This window comes from Dicentrarchus labrax, unplaced genomic scaffold (genome assembly GCF_905237075.1).
Source record: "Dicentrarchus labrax unplaced genomic scaffold, dlabrax2021, whole genome shotgun sequence".
Classification (NCBI taxonomy): domain Eukaryota; kingdom Metazoa; phylum Chordata; class Actinopteri; family Moronidae; genus Dicentrarchus; species Dicentrarchus labrax.
This window is the reverse complement of record NW_026136717.1, coordinates 4,002,370-4,011,686: the sequence shown is the minus strand read 5'-3', so window position 1 is coordinate 4,011,686 and position 9,317 is coordinate 4,002,370. Positions and strand designations below refer to the sequence as shown.

General features: G+C 36.6%; 1 long non-coding RNA gene across 5 annotated transcripts; it reads left to right on the top strand.

The window, feature by feature from the left end:
• The first annotated feature begins 962 nt into the window (after positions 1-962).
• On the top strand, positions 963-7,992 carry LOC127349522 (uncharacterized). 5 transcript variants are annotated; one of them, XR_007880311.1, is made up of 7 exons: positions 963-1,190; positions 1,756-2,199; positions 3,618-3,692; positions 3,979-4,076; positions 4,179-4,281; positions 4,561-6,941; positions 7,111-7,992. It is a non-coding gene; the product is annotated as an uncharacterized LOC127349522 (long non-coding RNA). The 5 variants fall into 5 exon arrangements; XR_007880313.1 differs by having other exon boundaries at positions 964-1,190; positions 4,179-6,342; positions 6,833-6,941; XR_007880312.1 differs by having other exon boundaries at positions 965-1,190; positions 4,179-5,306; positions 6,307-6,941.
• Positions 7,993-9,317: the final 1,325 nt, after the last annotated feature.

The following is a 9,317-nucleotide window of genomic DNA, read 5'->3' as shown; positions in this document are numbered from 1 at the left end:
ACAAACACATATTTAAAAGAGATGTAGGCTATTACATGGTTTTCAGCAGGCTCTGGGCCACATGCACTGTATAAGTGCCATTTTCTTAATATCTAAAATCTTGGCTAGTTGGTTTCTAAATAAATGCTTTTATTCAGTAGCAGTAATTGTGCAATCCCTCCTGTACTGAGACATTTAATTATTTACTTACTTCATTTGTTACTTACTTTACTTATATATCATTCAAACCTCTGCTGAGTAATTTTGTGTCGCTTGAGTAATGCATACTAACGAGTAAAGGTTAGTCCAGCCAAATGTCACTGTGTACACTCTGGATAATATCAGCTAAAATATTTGGTCTTCTCCTTTGACGTCAAAGTAAAAGTCAAAGTCAGCTTTAATGTCAATTTCTTCACATGCACCAGACATACAAAGGAATCGAGAGGACGTTTCTCACTCTCCCACGATGAAACATATAAAGTGCACAGGCACAACAGATAAGACAAGACATTTACTAATACTAAAAAGATAGACTATAAAATATACAATATAGGAGTCTACTATGTATATGTAGAAATAGCAGCATAAGTTTCTGTATAAGTTGCGTGTCAGACATCTAAACCGTATAAGGCTGAATTTGGACAGAGTATTTATTCTATATATTCTATAGAGCTGTTGTTCTATAGGGCGTTGTTGCAGCAAAAGCTGAGTTAAAGCAAAGTGACATTCTTTTAACTACAGTGCCTAATGTTCGTGTGTAATGTACAATGTAAGGGCAGTGAGAAAGCCTTTCATCATTTCCATTATGACACATATTTCAGCACCATGGACAGACAGCAGAGGTCTAATTATCATTAGGGACTTGTCTAAACTTCACAGAAAATAAAGAAATGTGTGTCTAGTAGGCAACTTAGGGAAGTTCATATACAGTAACATCAGCTCACATGACAGAACAGCTCGATGAGAGGTGGGCGGGGAGCCACTCTGATGGTATTGCAACACAACATAAAGCCAAGGCTTCACCTTCAGAACTTCCTTCCTGCTTTGCTACTGAATGATCTGAGTATGGGCCTCCTGCAGGGTTAAGAACTGCACATTATCTAAATAAACCCATTCGAGCTTGTCGGTGGCGTGATCCAGATCCATGATGGGCCTCTTCACTGTCAGTAAACTGCTTTTGATGACTCTTCTGCTCCAACTGACTAAAGAGGGTGAGTTCACGGTTGATCTCGTCATAGACTTTCTATTTTATTCTACTCATAACAATACTTTCTGGCTGGTTTCTGGCTGATTATTAACACAAAATTGTCTGTTGTAATATTGTCGGAGTGATGCATTAATAGACAGGGAAGGGGGGCAAAGAGGGGGGATTACATGCAGCAAAGCGTCACAGGTCGGATTCTAACCCGGGCCGGTGTGTATATGGGTCGCCAGCTCTACCAACTGAGCTAACCGGGTGCCCAACTATTTATCTTTGAGACCGATATGAGAATTGATGACTGATACAAAGTGTATATTTTTCCATATATATGATACAATGTGTTTTATTTTATCCATATATTTTTTATAAATAATAAAAATAATAATAATTGGAAATAGTTTACTGGACAATAATTCATGATGGCTCTAAAATAGTTGTGTTAGTGAGTACCTCAAAACAAGGTCACCAATCAGAAAACCCTGCATTACGTTCAGTAAAGAAGACTTTGATACCAGCTGAGGATATTTGCTGTGTTGATGTTTTGCCATCATTTGAAACTATTTTGTCCTCTCCAGATGAAGAGTGGAAGACACACACAACGACTGAACCTGACAGTTCAGTGCATTTCGGCGAGTTCTGCCTGCGTCTATCTGATGATTCTCACAGGACCAGCTCTCAATCAGTTACCCAGATACCCTCAAAGTCAGCTCACCCAACCAAACAGGCCACCCAACTGCCTGAACAGCCAACCACAGACCTAGCCCATCAAGACAGCCAGTCAGCCAGAGTCACGTTGAGACCCTTTTTTCTGACATCATTTGAACCAGCCCTGGTGCACAGTTGCGTACTGCAGATTTTAGGCTCTTGTGAAAGTTGTGTAAATGTGTCTTTTATGTCCTTCAAGTTAATGATGGATGTCGCTGCCAAGAGAAAGAGAAGAAATTTCCAAATGAAAACTCACTAATTCTTAAGGTTGTGATGCAGTTCCCCAGTGAAACATGTAACTCAACCGAAATCATGTAAGTGCTGTGTGTGTGTGTGTGTGTGTGTGTGTGTGTGTGTGTGTGTGTGTGTGTGTGTGTGTGTGTGCATGTGACATTAAGAGCATTAAACTTTATATGTTTTTAGCAATGTTAGCAGACAGTGACAGATATCTGTAACACATTAAAATCCCTGGTTTTCAAAATTCACATAATTAAAATAACATTTATAAGCGCTTCCATTTATCATGTTCTGCCTCACTCATTACACCTCACATTTAAATTCAACGCTGGTTTGTCAGTATGTGTGCGTCAGTCAATCGTGTTGTCAGTTGTAAGCCGATGTCTCTCAGGCTCTTTATGATAGAACCTGTCAGTATGCAGTTAGCGGTCATGCCGGAAACGAAGTTGATCTTTTCTAAAGAGGCAACAAAAAAGCTGCATTCATGGTGTCCATTGTGTTAAAAGTTGCAGTCGGTGTGTGTGTGTGCTAAGCGCTGAAATAATTGTCCCCCATCCTGATGAAATCGCCCATAGTGCATGAACTTGCCGGCCAGTTAAGGGTCCCAGTTTGGGGCAAGGTAATTATAGTTCACTAAAACTAAACTAAAAACAAAAACTAGGTGTGAAATAATTTTTTTGTTAACTGAAATAAAAATAAAAATTTGACTAAATTCTTTAGTTAAGTTAGGTTACATTTACCAACACAATGCATTGTTGCATAAGTTGCACATGCACATGCTTTGAGACAGCTATGTCTACATGACTGTGAGTCAATGTATTTGCAATCCTGTTCTGACAATTATCCACCATATTATAATAAAAACTAAAACTAACACTGAAACTAATTAAAACTAACTAAAACTAAAACATTTTTAAACAACAAAAACTTAAACCTGTAACCAGCAAACCCATTCTGGAAACTAACTAAAACTAAAGTTAACAAAAAGAAAAAAGAAAGCTAATTAGAAATACCCTATGTTAGCAGCGTGATTCTAGGAATGTCCACCATTTTCCCATCTGCCTCAGCTAGGGTGACCAGATGTAACCATCCCTGAATTATGAGCAGCTGTCCCATATCGTGTCCTGTTTGTCCCAAAAATTACTGTATATAGTTAAATTATTCGATATGAATGAGCTAAAATGACAGCTGTCTGTTGGATGAGACTTGGCTTGACTTGAGACTTGAAGACAAAAATGTTGAGGAGACCTGACTGGGTGGCACAGTAATATTGAAAAATGTTCTGTGCTGCCAAATTGTCACAAATAATGGATTACAAATGCCAGAGATACATATAAAAAGCTGCTGCTGTCATCATACGTATTATTAGATCAATAGATTTTTACTCTCTGAATCTATGAAAATATTATTATATTATGTTATGTTGGCAATCATTTACTGCTTTTAGTTGACTGTGAACTGCAAGATAAATTGACCCCTAACTCTTGTTTTCCAGTGGGACAGCGAAGGACGGCAGCGATGTTTGTCTGCATATACCCAGCTTTTTAGAATACTACATTGAATTGTCACGGTAAGTCTGTATTACCTGATATCGAACTTCTCATAGATTTCACCAGTAACAGCTCAGTATAGATTTGTCTGATAAACTTCCATCTTAATCAAAGTATCTATGTAAAGTTAGATAATATTAGCCACAAGAAACTACTGATCATACAGGCACAAGTAAAGCTGTGGCATCAAGATCTCAGAGTGTATTTAATGGGACAAGAGCGCATTTTATTGTTTATGAATTAAAGTAAGTTTTTACTTCTTTAAAAAGTTACATCGTCTATCTTTATATGTGTGTGTGATTTTAGGCAGTCGCACTTCATCAATCCATCAAGTCAACTCCAGTTTTTTCTGTGACAGAAAACAACCAATTCCATGAAAAAAAAATCAGAAGTGTCGGCTCAATGTGAGTTGTGCCATTAAAGAGTGATTTAAATTTAATTTAACATGATGAGAAATATCTAGCAGAATTAAGTAGATTAAAGGTTTGTCTCGTGTGGCTTGACAGGTGAATCCTGCAACTTCATAACAAACTTGGACAGTGTTGACCCAAAGACTGTTCAGTCCCTGAATGTGAAGATGCAGTCATTTCCCTGTCCTGTCCGTATTCAGTAAGGTTCCCATGACTATATTTCACAAATTAGAGTTTTATGAAGGTGTTCTACTAATTCATTCTGTCCTTATTTTCTTATTTTTAACCAAAATGTTTTATGATGTTAAAGAAGAATGGTGGATGACCGTGATTGACTGATATCTATAACCTGAAAACTCAAATTCAAATTCACATTGGCCTTAATTTGTCTGTATAACTGTGGTATCATCATGTAAAGAGAATTAAATAATGTCTCATCCTGAAAAATGACTCAGATTTCTGTTTGGACACAAACCAGTTCGATACATTGCTGAAGAAACTGGAAACCCCCCCTCCCCATGAAGATCATATTGACCAGACTCTGACAAACAGTTTGTAAAAATGTCCTTTTTGCATTTGTTTGGATGTTATTTCTACAATGAGAGACTTAAAGACTTGTCCAACCAACTATACAAAAGTATGCCCTGAAGCGTTTCTGTAAACAGCTTTCTAATAAATATAGTAACTTCTGATCAACCCATATCAATTTCAGGGATTAGCCACACCCACTGCAGGTTTACATACTACCCTCGTCTAGTTTAAGCCACCCCCGATTATGGACATAGATAATTTAGTTGTTTAAACAGATACAGATAATGGTGTAAAAAACTGAACTTGAAATTAGTAAATATTTGATTTTCTTTTATTCAACTAATTGATTAATCAACGAGTCGTACCAGCTCTAAACCACATATATACTGTACATCTACATTGTGAAAGTTGTCTTCTATCTCCCTCAAGTCACAGATGGATGTCGCTGCCAAGAGAAAGAGGAGAAATCACCAAATCCTTGTAATTATGAAGGTTTCATCATAATTACAAGGATTTGGCCCCCCAGTGAAACATGCAACTGAACTGAATTCATGTAAGTGAATGTATTTTTTGAAACTCTTATTACAAACTAAATTGACCCAAACTCTTGTTTTCCAGCGAGACACTGACGGGTGGGAAGGAGGTGTGTGTGACTGCAGCTAGCCTCTTAGCACACTTTGACTTTGCCTCACCGTAAGTTAATAATATCTGTTACACACATGCACAAAGTTAGAACTGTCAGTTATTTTTGCATAATATCAAATGTGAATTTGAGTTCAAAATATTTAACAAAAAACACTTCGACAGTCATTTACACAATAACTACGAAAAGTCGGAATGCGAGTAGCTCATTATAACTGTTGATTTCAACCCATTCAACTAATTCAGTCGAATTTTCTCCAAAAAAGATTGCTGTAACACACCTTATAAAACCTTATATTTAGCCTGAAACATATCAAATTATAAAACATCTGATTTCACTAGTGGTAGATAGCCATGCAGATAAAGTAGTTTTATTATATTTGGTTTTAAGTTTTTTATTTGGTTTGAGTTGACTCAGCAGGAACTCAAGTTCTTTCTGTTATTTCCCTCCAGTCTCCCCAAATTGAAACATTTTCAACTTGCATGGACATGTCCTTGCATCAATTTGCAGCACCCTGGGTAAAAAGTGGCTTTATGTTCTGTCTGTCTACATTGCAAGAAGATAAAGACCATTGATGACCATTGGAAGTGGGGCGTAAATGTGAAGTAAATGTGCTTTGTTAATGCCCACTACTGACATCTGGACAAATAAAACCAACTGCATGCATGGAGCCCCTGTAGCACGGAGATCATCATATCATTCTGTCTTGTGTTACTTTACAAAAAACTGGTTCACTTTGAACCGGCTTGTTCACGACTGACACATCACTACTCAGTACTGTGAACATTGTATGGTCGGCTAAAACCAGAATATCTGCATGGTTGTGAACCACAGGAAGGAGGAGAGAATCGATCTGACCCTTTTAAAAAATATAAAATGAAGAAAGGCAGATGTACTACTTAATATAATCACACTTTTTCTGTTTCTGTGACTCAGATGTTAACCATTTCCTTCCTGATAACCTGGTGGATGTGTTCTGAATGTAACATCAGTAATCATTTCCTGTAAGTTACCTTGTTGATAATACTGCATTACTCAACCTACCCCCAGCCTCTGGACTGAGACTGAGCCTAAATCCGATCGAGAGTAAGTTTTTGCCTGGATACACCAACATCACATTTTGAAAAAATACATTAATTCCTAAAGTATGCTAATTATGATTTCTTATGTCAGATCAGTCCCTGTGTCACACACACTACGACCTCTGTCAGTTTCGCACTTTCAATCTGTCCATTATTTATCATAAATACAACTATATAGTCCACACAGTGCCATCAGTTGAGTACTGCATGTGTGTGCCAGAGGGTGGGGGTGAAGCATTCCTCATTAAAAACAAATAAAAACTGCATACACATATACTTGGAAACATCATAGATTATTCACAGATTTTTTGAGGGAGTCTTGGTAATACAATTACTGGAATTCTTCTGGAAAAAGTCTAATAACTTCAGTTGAGATTAACTACTGGGATCAAAATGAACTGACACCTTAATGAAGTGACTGTATATATAATTTACTAACTCTAAAATGTCTATTTTGTGTTAAGTTACTGTTTAAATGTTTGTCTTGTATGTAGTCATAAGGCCCTGCGCAGTCTGTGGTGGGTTCCTGGGCAACTTTGACCCAAAGGATGTGCTGTCCCTGGAGATGGATGAGCCATCATTTCACTGTCCTAACCTCACTTTGTAAGTCAGCAGCTACTGTGACCACGGAGTGTAAATGTTAGGGACTGATTGACATCTTTTTGAAAGCTTTTCAAAACATCAAATCAATCCTGATCAAGAGGTGACATGGTGGCCATTTGCAGATAAGCACCCTATACTGTATTTATAATATTTGTCTTCTGGTTCACAGTGTCACCCTGAAAAATGGAGAGCGATTTTGTGTGGACTTGTCCAACCCGGAGATCAGGACTGTGCTGGAGAAGTTGGAAATTCAAGCCTCCTGAGGAAAAAGCCTTAAATGTGAAAGTTAATGTTCCTTTGATCCAGTGGGGGAGGAACTACAGGGTGGGGTACTTCTGGAGAACCAGGGTGTGGTGTGGGGGTGATGCTATCCAATTTATTTGTGAGGTTATTGTTTTCCTTCATGTTTAGATACATAAATGTATTCTCTTTTTTAATATTACAGTGATAGACAAGGTATGAAAAAATATTTCTCATGTAGGTGGAAGGAATTTATTTGTTTTCAAATATTTTGTATTTTTCTTAAAATCAATGTTATTATAAGCAATTAAATATAAACTATGATATTTAATACATTAAATGTTCCATCCAATTAAAGGTCCAGTGTGTAACATTTAGGAGGATCGTCTGTCAGAAATGGAGTATTATATTCATAGACAAGTTTCATTTTCAAGTAGCTTCATTCTGATCCAGAAAGCACAAGATCAATATAACAGAATCTAGATTTGCAGTCTTTGGATAGGCATCCAGCTGTTAAAGTAATAAAACATTTAATTGGCAAAGCTGTGAAAGTGTTGGGAAGTGTAAATCAGTTTATATATTATTCATATTTACTTATCTGGATTATTGTTTAAAACGTTTAGTAGTTTAGTTTCCATTAGTTTTTTTTTTAATTATTATTATTATATCTGAAGTATTTCTCAGGGCCAAGAATGGACTCACAGTCATGTAGACATCCCAGTCTCTATAAACATATGCACCAATGCCTCCTCATGCTTGTTGTATTGCCAAATTTGACCAAAATAAAAGACTAAAACAAAAGTTTATTTTATATATGCATATATGTTATTTTATTTTAGTTCATTTTTTAAGCACACACTATCATTTCATTTTTCATCAAAGTCTAGTTTTAATTAATTTTACGACCATGGCCTCTACATCCACCCTTCCAGTGGGATCAGGATTTTAGCATCAAAACTATCGTAATCTCCACCTTTTAAAATACCCCAAATCAACATTTGACCTGGATTCTGGGTAGGACTGGATTACCAAATCCAGAATCAGAATCAGAAATACTTTAATAATCCCCGGGGGGAAATTACTTTAAAGAAATTACCAGTTTTGTAGGATCAGGATCACGTCACCCACTTTTGAGATTTAAGCCTACCCAGAGACTTCTGATCTCGATTAAATAATGAAATACTGGGCCCTGAATGCTTTTGCATGTATGTTTCTGTCCCTTTAAGTGCCAGCATCAGAGCATGTGTACTTACAGAGTACAGATACGGTAGCGGCTGTAGAACTAGTCTCAGGTCCCATTTCCCTTCCCATCCTCACTGTGAGAAGAAGACTGAAACAATGAGCCAAGCTTGATGTATATCAGCTCTCAAAAGAAATTGACAAATGATTTTGTGTTCTACAGAGAACCAGAAGGCCAAGAATTATTCATGTCTTCAAAAAAATTGTCAATGTCCCTAACAGATGTCTGCATATACACTATAACAATAGTGCCATCTTCTGACTGCAAGTGAAAACAGAATGAGATGGTAAACCAGAGTTTCTACTTGTATGTATTTCTGGTCAGATAAAACTAATTTATTCGTATTGATTTGAATCGGCACTGTGGGTAAACCATTTTAAAATAAAATTAAAGTAATAGGGAAATATTTCTGAGATGAGAAGATTGATATAATTTCCATGTCTGTGGTTAGCTTAGCTTATCATACAGACTGGAACCAGGGGTAAAAAAAAAAACCAAGATTGCTTTTTTAAATTTTTTTTTTTTTAACCTCTTATTATAAGAGGTTCAAAAATAGCACAAGACTATAAGCCACACTAAGCCAGGCCATTGTTCGCCTTGAAATATACCACATATAAAGTATATCTTCTTCTTATATCAACATACAATATGCTAATGTGTGCTATTTTCTTTACTTTGGCTCAACCTAGCTGTTTACCTCCACTCTTTATGCTAAGCTAAGCTTTAGCATAAAGAGTGCTCCAGCTCCATACATAGCACACAAACTTCTCATCCAACTCTCAGCCAGAAAGTGAACAAATGTTTTTCGGCGTTATCAATCTTTTTTTTTTAATCAAACTTAGCCTAAAAACTAATAAACATATTTTTCAAAATGTAATTAAATGTAAATATGTAAT